Source organism: Perognathus longimembris, chromosome 20 (assembly GCF_023159225.1).
Source record: "Perognathus longimembris pacificus isolate PPM17 chromosome 20, ASM2315922v1, whole genome shotgun sequence".
Taxonomy (NCBI): domain Eukaryota; kingdom Metazoa; phylum Chordata; class Mammalia; order Rodentia; family Heteromyidae; genus Perognathus; species Perognathus longimembris.
In genome coordinates this window covers 8,828,071-8,841,606 of record NC_063180.1, presented here as the reverse complement: position 1 = coordinate 8,841,606, position 13,536 = coordinate 8,828,071, and positions in this window count along the sequence as shown.

Here is a 13,536-nt window from a genome sequence, read left to right as displayed (position 1 = left end):
AGCTGTGTACATATGATCACACAAGATGACACTAAGTGAAATGATCTCCAAAATATGGAAACAAGTGGTTTATCATTGATGTTATTTTTAAAGCACTATGTGAAATTATTTCTTTTTTCTTCTGTTCATTTTCCTTGTGATTTAGCCCCTGTTGTCACTGTATTTGATTCTGGTACCCAGGGCAACATATATATATATATATATATATATATATATATATATATATATATATATGTCTGAATAAGGGAAGGAAAAGGGAACATTAAAATAGTGAGACAATGGGTAAAGGGGAATCAATGCAACAGCAATACTTACAAGACAATATGTTATAAACTAACTGCACAACTCAGGGGGGTGGTAAATTGGGGAGAAGGGAAGGTGGGAGAAAAAAAGGGAGGAGGTAGCAGGTTGGAAAAGAAATGTACTCACTACCTAACTTATGTATCTGTAATGCCTCTGTACTTAACCTTGACAATAAAAATTTAGAAATAAATAAATGAATGAATGTCCTTAGAGGACAGAAAATTTGAGGTCAAGAAAAAAAAATACAACCAGAGACTTTCAGTATCATTTAAGTTGCCAAGATGGTAACTACAGAAATGTAAAAGATGAATTGGCAGATAAGTAGGCAGAATTTTGAAGGTAAGGCTTTTCTTGACTTGAAGTTTTTCTAGAGGCATATTTTAAACATTGCAAAACCAGCTGTTCATTCCTAAAGGTTAGTAGCAAACACTTTCAAGTGCTAGAACTTCCAGAATGCCTTGCTGTGAAATGGGATCACCTGATCTTAACAAAACTCCCACCGGGCTCCTGGTTGACTGCAAATCTCTCAGAGGTGGTTTGACCATAAGAGCTGTCAAAAAGCAAGCACAGGCAGAAAGGCAACACACATGTGACAGAGCCTCCTTCACTCAGGTAAAACACTTGATTCTGCTCACAAAGTGAATTGCAGAAGAGATGAAATGTCTGAAAGCAGCAATGGACTTGGTGTTGCCAGAGATCTGTGAGAAACTCAGCCATGCAAAGAGAGTGAGAAAGGCAGATTTGATTTTCTAATTACTTTCCTTGACCTGATTCATCTGCTCTTAGAAACATGACACCTCTGACTGAATTGAAATGAATATTGACACCTTTAAGTTTCACAGTTCTTATCTCTTAACCCAGAAAGATTCACATTAAGTGTACCCAATAATGACAAATTTTTCCCAATCAGAAACAAAAATGAGAATGAGATCAACAAACCAGACATCTTGGCATATTTTTCACACTGAAAATAGAACACATATAATCTAAACACAAAGCTAAAGGGCCCTATCTGTATTTACAATCCACTCAAAAGACACGGTTTCCATGGTAGCAGGAAATGTGAACATTTTTTAAAGATGCTATTGAATTGACAAAGATCCACTCACCCCATTAAAAGTCTTTTTTTTTCTTTGTCAATATGCCACAGCTGATGAATTTGAGGCAATTTATACTGCAATGCTTGCTCTACCATACTCCAGAAGATACATGGAGAAGACTTTCACTTTCTTCTCTACATCTGGGTTTCCCCCAAGGTCAGGTACCTATGAATTTGTAGGCTTTCATACAGCAGGGACAGGATAATGTTAATTGCTTCCTTTTGATGAGAAAACAGTGAGTTAATGTGGTGAGAGAGGAAAGAAGAAACTTGCCAATGATTCTTTGAAGGGACATAGCTTAAGAATTCCAGTCAGGAGATCAGCTGGTAAACTGATAAAAAATAAACATCTGCATAATTAATTGACGTTCCTGTAGTCAAAATAGGAAATATGCAATCTGTCTTTTCACTACATTTCACTGGGGCCAATGGATTCAGCACCCTGGAAGCGGGCAGAAGTGAGAGCTTACTATCAGGAAGATTGGGGTAGTCTCTGTTTCATTAGGACCCAGCAGTGGCCATCAGGATGTATTAAGTGAAGAATGTCATTCAAGAAGGTTTGAGTAGGGCTGGGAATGTGGCTTAGTGGTATAGTGCTTGCCTAGCATGCACGAAGCCCTGAGTTAGATTTCTCAGCACCATATAAACAGAAAAGGTGCTGTGGCTTAAGAGGAAGAGTGCCAGCCTTGAGCAAAAAAAAAAAAAAAAGCCAGTGACAGTGCTCAGACTCTGAGTCAAAGCCCCAGGACTGGTAAAAAAAAAAAAGAAGGTTTGAGTCTTGACTGGCATGACCCACTCTTAAGATAAGAGCAGCTTTAATCAGGTAGAAAAAGATGTAGACATGAAGGAAAGAAAATAACAAGCTCAGAAAAAAATCATAAAAGAATACAGAAGAGATTGATCTTAGCTATTACCAGGCCTTATTTTTCACCCAAGGAACACCCATAGGATAAACCAACTATGGGGCATCTCCATTTGCATGTGTCTTGGGGAGCTAAAGCTCACTGTCAAACTGAACTCTGGTCTTCAAGTACCATCAGCTTCTCTTCCTGTGCATACAACTTAGGAGAGGCATCACCATCCACATGGCCAAGAAGCCAGAAACTAGAAAGCCTCCCAGACTCTGCCTTCTCTTCCTCCCTGTCACCAGTTCCTATTCTTCTCCAGTGAGTCACAGTTTCCAGCCCCCTGTCTGGGCCTTAGGTGAGGCCCCTGGACTTGCTCTATTTCCACACTATTGCAGAATGTGTCTTCTAGGTGCAAATGCAGACATATTTCTATTCACACAGAAAGTCTTCAATGGTGTCCCATAGCTTTGGAAACTGAGCCATCAGGCCCTGTCGTAGGTTAGCTGCTATCTGGATTTCCAACCTTACTTCTCAGAGACTTACCTCTGCCCTCTCTGAAATCATCACCACAGTAATGCTTCCCATTACTCTGAACACACTCTGCCACCCTCTGGTCTTACATCCTCTGCTTTCCTAAAGGTTAGCCTATGGGCAGGTGTCTGTCTGGACTATAAAGGGTGGGAGACGTTGTCCCAGTATCTCACATGTTTGCACAGAAATGACAGAACTGGAAAGTAGAACACTGGGCCTCTGAGAACGCAACACTTTGAACAACGGCCATTAACACCTGGCCTTGTTTACCTACCTTTGCTAAATTGAGTAAGGAACATCAAATATCTCTACTAGCAGAACAGTCAGGTTCCTAACACTCATGAAACGCCTATGTGCTGGGAACTCCGTACTAGATCTCCTATGGCCTCACATATGAGTTGATGTTATTGTTCCACTCCTACAATGAGAAAAGTATACTAAAATTTAAGACCTATCTATCTTTTATCCCTAGGGATTGGATTACCATGTGCTGAGAAAAATATCCAACTATAGACACATCCTTCCTGCCTTTTCTCCTCAAATCCTAAAAGTAACAAAGACTTGACCCTCTAGCACTCACACACACACCACATTCAAGCACACCTGCTTCTTTGTAGCCTTATCTGTGCAGACAAAACTGGAAACAATCTGACATGTGTGTATGAATGTATATGTGTGTGTATATATCTGTATATATATATACATGTGTGTATATCTGTATATATATATATATGTATCCATAGACTTTATTAAAGCAGCCACTTTTCAAATAATCCATGTATTTAAAAAATAGATGAGCATGGCAGATACATGTTTCAGTAGATGGAGAAAAAAGGTAAGTTTCCATATAATAGATACAGAGTATATGTTAGGATCTGGGTTTTATGAGTCCCTTAAACCTTGTGTGTTGAACACTTGGTCCTCAGCTGATAGTGCCTCCTTTCTAAGTCAGGTCATTGGAGGTATACCTTTGATGGGACCATTGGGCCTCCACCCTTTTGTTTATTTCTCTCTTTTTGTTTCCTGGCTTCTATGAAGTGAGTAGCTTTCCTACTCACTATCATGATCTTCCTCCTCTCAGGAATCAAGACAATAGAGCTAACTAATGATGGACTGAAACTTCTAAAACCATGAGATAAAATAAATCTTTGCTCCTAATAAATTGATTGTTTCAGGTGTTTATTGCAGCAAAAAAAGGCTGATTGACACTATATATACTTTCATAGAAAAAAGAGGGAAAGAAATAAAAGTATTTATGAATATTTTCATATATATGTTTACATACATATGTTTTTATTTATGGATGTTTTCATATACACACATGTAAATGATTATGAAAACTTGCAGAAACATGACTAAATGTTTCAGGGACAGGAATAATGGTAACTTTCTCTACTCTTTGAATGTTTTAAAGAGTGTAAAAGCATTAGCCATTCCAAAATTAAATTAAAAGAATAAGCACTCTTCATTTGTTATCCTAATGAATTCTTACAGTTCTTATAGTTTGTATTATTCTTATTTTAGAGGTAAAGAAAGTCGATTTTGGAGTCATTAAGCAACTAGGAATGAGGTTGCTATGGTCTGATTTGTTTTTGTCCTTGCAAAATTAATATGTTGAAATCTTAATACTTATGATGATAGTATTAAGAGTAGGGCCCTTTAGTAGGTGATTATGTTATGCGGGGAGAGCCTTCACAATTAGGACTAAGGCCTCATGAATGTGACCCAGGAGAGACACTTACTCTCTTCACCATGTAAGGACACAGTGGCTGCCATCCAAGACTAGAAAGAAGGTCCTCAACAGGAGATAACTCTGTTGACACCTTGATCTTGGACTCTTCAGTCACTAGACCAGTGAACAATACATTTCTGTCATATATAAAGCACTCTAATTGTGGTATTTTTGTTATAGCAACTCAAACAAAAAGAGGTATTATATGTATAAGGCATAAAAAGAGCCACAGCTAGCTGGGATGATGGGTCTTAGGAAGTAATAGGATTACTTGCTTTGTCCTACAGTACTGTACAATGATGTGGCAGTCCAAAATCGCAGAAGGAATTCTGTGCATTTCATTTTGTAATAGAGTACAGAATCTTTCTGTAAAATAAATAAAGAACCTCTTCTTCAAGAAAGAATTCAGCATAAAAGAGTGAGAGAACAGTTGGGTGGGGAGGAATAGTTATGAATGTTGAAAGGAACCTGGCACTGGTGGCTCACACCTGTAATCGTAGCTACTCAGGAGGCTGAGATCTGAGGATCATAGAGACTCTTATCTGCAATTAATCACAGAAAAAGCTGGGAATGGTGCTGTAGCTCAAGTGATAGAGTACTAACCTTGACCAAAAGGAGCTTAGTGACAGCGCCTAGGCCCAGAGTTCATGGCCCAAGATCTCGTGGGGAAAAAATGTTGAAAGGGCTAACATTGATCAAGATACATTACATTCATAAACTGTTAAATGGCAACTCCTTTTTATGAGTACTTAAAGATAATTTTAGAAAGAGGTGAAAAAAGACCCTTTTCTTCCTCCACTGCAAGGATGTCAGAAAAATCTCACCTTGCTTATAAAATATATGCTGCATTACTACAAATACTTATTAGGGGCTGTAATTCTGAGAGGCATATATGAGCGAATTGTAATGTTTTGGCTTCACACACTAAAAACCATCAAGGCTCCTTCCCCACTCCTGAAAACAATGAAGACAGATCTGTAGCTTTTCTGTCTTCTTCATGTGCTAATGAACAGTACCAATTCCAGGCCATAAACAGTGTAGACCACCTTGCTGTCTCCAATACTTTCATCTTGTATCCCTATTTGAGCTCCTGTCCTTCCACATAGTTCAAGCCAGCCCCTCATATGTGCAGACGGCTGTAGCAGTGTAATAAGGTAGGTGTATTCTATTATTTCAATTTTCTATGTCTTTCTTATACATTCTTCCACATTCAAAAAAGCCAAGAAGGGCAACTGGCACAGCAAAGCCCTGTGTGGCAGATGCTCGCATGTTCTCCTATTTGAAGAGCAGAGAACTTTTGCAGGCTCCTGATGACTACCTATGGGCATCTGTATACAGACACAGACAAGACCTTGCCTAACCTTTTGGATATGACCTGTGAGCCTGTGCCAGCCAGAGTTCCCATAATGCTGGTTTGCTATACTATTCTGACGCAAACACATAGTCCTCTTAGTCAAGGCCACACCAGGATAGCGCTAGCCTAGCAGGCCTCCACAAGATTCAGGTGGCCACTGCCACCATGACTTCTCACCTCGCTGTAGTCCTCCCCTTACCCTGATATCAGATACAGCACCAATCAGCCTGTATCTTTTCATAAAGATAAATCCAAGTTCTCTCCCTCTTTCCTATGTTTTCTCCTGCTTCCATGTCTTTTTCTAGACTTCACATATGAAAAATATGTGATTTTTGCCTTTCAGAGTCTAGCTCACTAACCATGATGATCTCTCGTTTCATCTGTTTTTCTACAAACAGCATTAATTCATTTTCCTTTCTGGTTATAACAGTCCATTATATACACATAACATATTTTCTTTATCCATTCACCTGTTGATGTACACAGAGGCTGTTTTCACAACTTGGCTGTGGTAAATAGTCTCAATAAATATAGCTGTGCAATTATCTTTATTTTGTACTCAGATTCACTCAGGCACATACTAACAGTATAGCTGAGTCATATGGTTCTACTTTTTCATTTGTTGAGGATGCTCTATATCAATTTCCACAGTATCTGCACTAACTTGCATTTCATCAAGTATATAGAAGTTTTCCCCCACCCTATCCTGTTTGTTTTCTTGATGTTACCATTCTGACAAAGGTGAGATGGAATCTCCATATGGCTCTGACTTGCATTTCCCTGATGGCTAAAGACACTGAACATTTTTTTTCATGTATTTATTGACCACTGTACTTCTTTTGAAAAGAATCTCTTCAGGTCATTTGTTTTCTTGAATTCCTTATCACACAAGTTGGCAAGTGTAAACATCATATCTGCTATGTTCATAATCCACAAATCCTTCTCTTCTTCATGCCAATGAAGATTTTATTAGATGATTAGATGATTTTATTAGAGCATCACTATCCTGCAACTACACACACACACACACACACACACACACACACACACACTATTAAATCTGGGATTTGAGCAAAAACAGTGCTGATCTCAAGAAAGAGCTACTCAAGAGGTTGAGGTCTGAGGATCAGCCCAGGAAGGGAAGCCAGCCCAGGAAGGGAAGTCTGAGAGACTCAATCACCAATAACCTACCAAAAGGCCAGAATGAGTGCTGTGGTTCAAGTGCTAGGGCACTAGCCTTTAACAAAAAGAAGCTCAGGGACAGCAGACAGGCCCTGAGTTCAAACCCTAGGATCAGCACCAAAAAAAAAAAAAAAAGAATGAAAGGAAAAAAGCGTGTTATTTATATGGACAACACTTAGAATAATATAGATCCACTTGGAGGATAAACCCACAAAAAAGTGAAAACTTATGATTGCTATAAAGTTAGTCTGTTTTCAGGGAAGAGAAGAGCTTGCTTTGGGATGAGACAGGGGCTTCCAGCAAAGCTTGAAGTTTTTCTCATTTACCTGGATGAGCTAAAGGAATATTTGCTTTATAGTAATTCTGTAGACTAAATGTTTTGATCTTCTTGATCTTTATTTTATTTTAGTGTAAAATTTAACAAAAGAAAGAAAAGTAAAGACAAATTATATAGGAAACAAATCTGATTTAAAGAAAACAAAAACATGCCTCTATGCTATGGCAGGCAGAATACAGAATAAGAGCTCTCCCCATGGATGTTCACCTCCTACTTCTAAGAACTCACAAACACACCATTTCAAATGGCAAAAAGAGATTTTGCAAATGAAAAGAACTATTTTGGCATCAAGAGACTATCCAGGATTGTAAAGGTGGGCTAGTATAATTCTCAAGTCTTTTTTTTTTTTTTTTTTGCAGTACTAAGGTTTGAAATTAGGACCATGTACTTGGGTAAATATGTGCTCTACCAATTAAGTAATGCTATACTCCTTTGCTTTAGCTATTTTCCACATAGGAATTCATGTTTGTGCCAGGGACAGGACTAAAACTGCAATCTTCCTGCCTATACCTTCTAGTAGCTGTGATGACGAGCAAATACCATCACTCCTTGCTTAGTTTTTGAGCTGAGGCTTTGTTAACTTCTTTTATCTGCAATAGTCTCAAGTATCCATTTGCCTCCTGCATCTTAAAAGATTCTTAGCAGGGGATCACAGTAGCCCAATCTCTTATGTGTATAGGACCATATATAATGAAGCTTATTAAAATGAACTCCAAGAATTGGAAGTATAGGGGTTCTTTTTATGTCCTGAATACAGTTACGTCTATTTTTTCTTTCTGTTTTTGTTTTCTGTACCCTTGTCTTGTATAGAAGTTTATATGATCTATGGAAGGGAAAGGAAATCACAGAAACTGCAGGACAAAGGATGAACTAATACAACAGTGATACGCACTAAATACCATGTCAGAAATGAACTTTACAACTTGGAGTAGAGGGGAGTAGAAAGGGATAAGTGGAAGAAAATGAAGGAGGTGGGAACAATGTTTAAAAAGAAATGTACTCATTATCCTACTTTTATAACTGTATCTCTCCTGATCATCACCTTTACAATAAAGAAAGAAAGAAAATAAAAATCTGAGGCTGTGGGGGGAGTGAAAATGGGAATCAAGTAGTTCAGTATCCGAGAACCAGGCAGAGATTATAGGGATGTAACTTCTGGCCTTGAAGGTAGGAGGAAGGCAAAAGTCAAGGAATTCTACCTTCCAGAAGCTGGAAACAAGAAGATGATTTTTGTTTAGGAACTCTAGAAAACTCACAGTCCTGCATCCACCACAATTTTGACCCACTGAACCTTATTTCTCAAAGTTAGACCTCTTAAGTAAGAAAATAAATTTGTTTTAAGCCACAAAATCTGTGATTTGTTACAGTACCAACAAGAAACCAAGACAGACTTTCTTCCAAAGGCAATAAGCAGCAGGACTGAATCCCACAAAACTAGTTGGGTTTTGTGAAATGTTTGTCAGATATTGTCAAACTTTGTCAGCTTCAGTCTTCAGACAAAATTCTCAGATAAGAGTTCAACCCCCAGAAAACAGTACATTTGCTTTACTAAGAAAAAGAAAGTTCTTAGAAGGACAAAGTTCAAAGAATCAATGGACCATAATTAGTCCATAATTGGTCCAAAGCCTTTAAACAAGACTTCATTAGAGTCAAAAACATTAGAGCTCCAAATATCAAGAAGATCGTGCTTACGATGCTGTCACTAAGTATCATCAATTAGAAAACACAGCCTCAAGTCTACATCAGCCAGTGTTCATGCAAAGCCCTGATAGAAGAAAGGGAAAATAGACGGATGTTGTGTGACCAAAAACTAGCAAATATTAACTAGCATTTCCATATTAATCACATCTCATATATCATCAAATATGATGATCATATATTATATATCAATTAGTGAGCTGTCTCATTGATAAAACAAAATATCACACACTGGGTGGTCCAAAAATAATAGCAATTTCTTTTTCATTGGAAGGCTGGGAAGTTTTAAAGGTTGGAAGGCCAAGATCAAGGTGCCAACAAGTTGGATGCCTTTTCCACCTATATTATGCCTCTTTATCCTCCCATGGTAGAAGACCAAAGCATCTCTCTTTTCTTTTCTTTTTTCTTTTTGTGCTAGTCCTGGGGCTTGAACTCGGGGCCTGAGAGCTGTCTCTCAGCTTTTTTGCTCAAGGCCAGCACTCTCTACCCCATGATGTACAGCTCTACTTACTTTAGCGGTTAATTGGAGAGAAGAGTCTCAGGAACTTTCTTGCCCAGGCTGGCTCCAGACCACCAATCTCAAATATCAGCCTCCCTAGTAGCTAGGATTACAGGTGTGAGCCACCATCTCTCTCTCTTATGACCCCATTCATGAGAGCTCTAGGTTTATGTCCTAATCACCCCCATGAAAGCCCTACCTCCTAACATCATCACCTTCGAAATTAAGATTTCAAGGTATGAACTTTGAACAGATACACACATTCAGACCACAGCAGAGTTCTTTCCTAAAGCATCAATAGTAAAGTCCAGTTGCCACTAGAAAGAGACAGAGAGAAGAAAACATTTCCCAGGAAGGGAAATTTGAAAAGACTATCAAGGTGGAGTATAAAGAATTAAGAAGAGAGGCAGAGAAGACAAGAAGCTGGTGAAGAGGACATGGGGAAATCTCAAATGAGAGCGCCCACCCCATCTTCCTGTCTGTTCACTCAGGCTAGTCTGAGGTGGATCTCCCCTCTTCAGCCTGATTTGAAATAATTTAGCCAACATAGAATGCTGTCCTGGGGAAAAAAAGTGTGACTCCTTAATTTATTAATTCTAGTAATGCAATGAAAAGATATTTCCTTTCCACTATCTCCTCTACTCCTGTTCCTTTACATCACCATCTAATGAAGCAGAATGCTGTATTTTAATATTGCTGTAGGCACAGTTTGACCTTTAAATCGCATTATTCAAATATTAATGACATTGCAGGAAGGCAGCCTACTGACAGGTGTTAGACAAGTCAAACCAAATAGGATAGTGAATCTGTGAGCAGCTTTGAAACTCCCACTAAAGATAATGAGGAATGGGTATGGATTTCCACACATTGTCCAGCACCAGGTCACTCCACAACCAGGCAGAATAAATTAACAACACAGTGTTTGGAGGGAAAAGAATCACTGTTCTTCCTTTAAACTGCTGTTTAATAACTTACACAGCACAGCACAATGCCCTCCGACTTTGAAGTGAGGGTGGATCCCACTGGATCCCACGCTGATAAATGAGAGCCTCTGTCTCACATCACAAAGAGCCCAAACTGACCCTCTTATCTACCCATGTGTTTTCACCCAGCTGCCCTGACAGCACTAGAGGCTCCTGATCCACCAGATGGGTCTTTTGGACACTTTTGTTCAAAACTGGGACATCTCAAGCTGAAGTAACTTGTTATTTCTAAAATGCCGTAAGAATTGAAGTCCTCTCAGCTGCTTAAGCCATCAGCCTCAGAATGGGGTTTCCTCACACTTGGCACAAATGGACTTCAGAATTGGATAATTTGTTGTTGCATCTGTCCAGCCTTTCCTATGAGTTGACAACAACTGGGTGTTATTCACTGGATGTTGGGACCAGTTATCACAGATCAAATTGTCTCCAGAAACTGTCATTGTCCCTGAAAGGCATATAAAATATTTCCCAACTGAGAACTACTGACCTTGCAAATGTGTTCATTATGCCTCAGTGTTGTAGGTGAGGCAAAATTCTACTTTGACATTTCTAGGGCTTGGAATAAAATTGGCAGAAGACAAATCAACCCAGGAAAAGCATAATATCAGAAATGCATAATAGAATGCACCTCAATCCCAGAAATCAAGATACTAAGGCAGAAATAAGGGTCATGAGTTCAAGGCCAGCCTGGGCCACATAGTAAGACCCTGTCTCAAAAACCATACAAATTAACTTGAGACATGTTTTTATCAGTGTGTGTTTTACATGGCATAGGGCCTTCATAAGGAAAAAAGAATCAAAGACAAAGACAGAAATAAATATAGGTACTAAATTAAAGAGTAGCAAATTATGAAAAGTTGACAAGGCACAGGGGCTGGGGATAGTTACTGCTGGCAAAGTGGATAGAAGAATAAGGTTTTTTAAAAATCAAGGTTTAATATAATGAGGTTTGTTTATTCAGTTGCAACTTACCCTTCTTGTGTTTGTTTGTTTTTTAATTCTTGGCATTATTGCAGTTTCAACTCAAGGCCTTATGCTTGCTAGACAAGCAGTACCAACGGACCAACACCATCAACCCCCACATTCCTTTACTAATGACAAGGTTAGCACAGAAATAAGGTCACAGAAATCTTTCTATGCCTGCTATTTTTCAAGTGCCTCTAACTCAAAACAGTATATCAGAGTGGCATGTTTTAAACTACATCAATGTCTTCATGTTAATCCACAGCTGTTCAAAACTTTCTTCAGAATATAAATGCCTGGGCTGGGCACAGTGGCCCACACCTGTAATTGTAGCTACTTGGAAAGCAGAGATCAGAAAAATTACACTTCGAGGTCTAACAAGGAAAAAAAGTTACAAGACCAATTAAAACTTTGAAGCCAATCATTAGCAGCTCCTACCTATGATCCATCCTAGCTATTCAGAAGACTAAAATCTGAAGTTTTCAGTTCAAAGCCAGCTCAGGCAGGAATATCTATAAGACTTTTATCTCAAATTAATCAGCAAAAAGTCAGAAAACGAACTGTGGCTCAAGTGGTAGAGCACCAGCCTTGAGAGAAAAAGCTGAGGGACAGTACCCAGACCCTGAGTTCAAGCTCTAGTACTAGCGTGCACACGCTCGCGCGAGCTCGTACACACACACACGCATACACACACAAAGCTCAACATGGTGGCATCCACCTGTCATTTCAGCTATACAAAAACATTAAATAGAAGGATCATGGTTCGGGCTAGCCATAACATAAATATGAGGACTGTCTCTGAAAAATAAGGTGAAAATAGAATGGGCCTACCTCAAGTGGTAGAGTGGCTGCTTAGCAAGCATGAAGTCCTGAGTTCAAGTCTCAGGGCAGCCAGGGAAGAAATACAACAGCTTAGACAATTCACTTGCTGATTACAGTTGACACATTCTTTATGATGCCCTGGGCCACAAATGGGAATTAAAGTGATGGAATGTGAGAGGCCAGAAAGAAGAATGATTCAGTTAATTGTACTTGAACCAAGATGAGTCCACAAATTCTTGGAAAATTCTCAATTGTGCCAGATATTCTAATATGGATTTCTAACACCTGTTGTTGAAATACTGTTTGTTGATCTTAAGACATCATTCAATGAGCCATAGTACAGTCTTTGCTATTCTTAGGGTTGTGTTTATTTGAATTAAATAGTTCATAGTTTTGTAACTGAGGTAGGATAATAATAGCATTGTTTAAAATAAACCAGAAAGCTATGCAATGTTTCCATCCTTTGGAAAAAAATTTTAGAAGGATAATGTGCTTACAAGGATCTGAGGAGTTTCTGAGAAAAAACTTGTACATTTTTAATTAGATCCAGTTTACAACTTTTGAAAAACAAGTTGATTTTATATGCTATAGTATTTCATCAAGCCACCAAGAATTCTTTCTGAGTGAAAATACTACAGAGCATGTTACAACAGACTCATCCTGAACATCACAGTGGCACCTTTGAAGTCAACCAGTAAATGCTCATGCACTGGTTTGCACAATTCAAACCTTAACATATGCCAGCAATTCTTGAAATGTAGCCCATAGAGCACAGCATTCTTTGGACCCTACTTAGACCTCCAGAATCAGAAGCTGTGACTGGAGGTGAGAAATCAATGTTTAACAAGACCACCAGGGCATGCAGAAATAGCTTGAGACCCATTGACCTAGACAGTGAGGTGCATTAAGAAGTTACAACAAACCATAGTTCATGAAATTTGTCATTTTCTTTCTGCTATAGTTTGGATCTTGACTCCCCCCAAAAGCTTGGTCCCTAGCATAAAACTATTGGAAAGTCATGGAATTCTTAAGAAATGGGGCCCAGTGGAAGGTCTTTAGGTCACAGAGAACATACACTTGTAGGGAGTTATGAAACCTGGTATCTTCTTCATTTCTTTTGCTTCCTGACCAAGAGATCAGTGGTTTTCCTCTACCACAATATCATGCCATAATATCCTGCTTTGT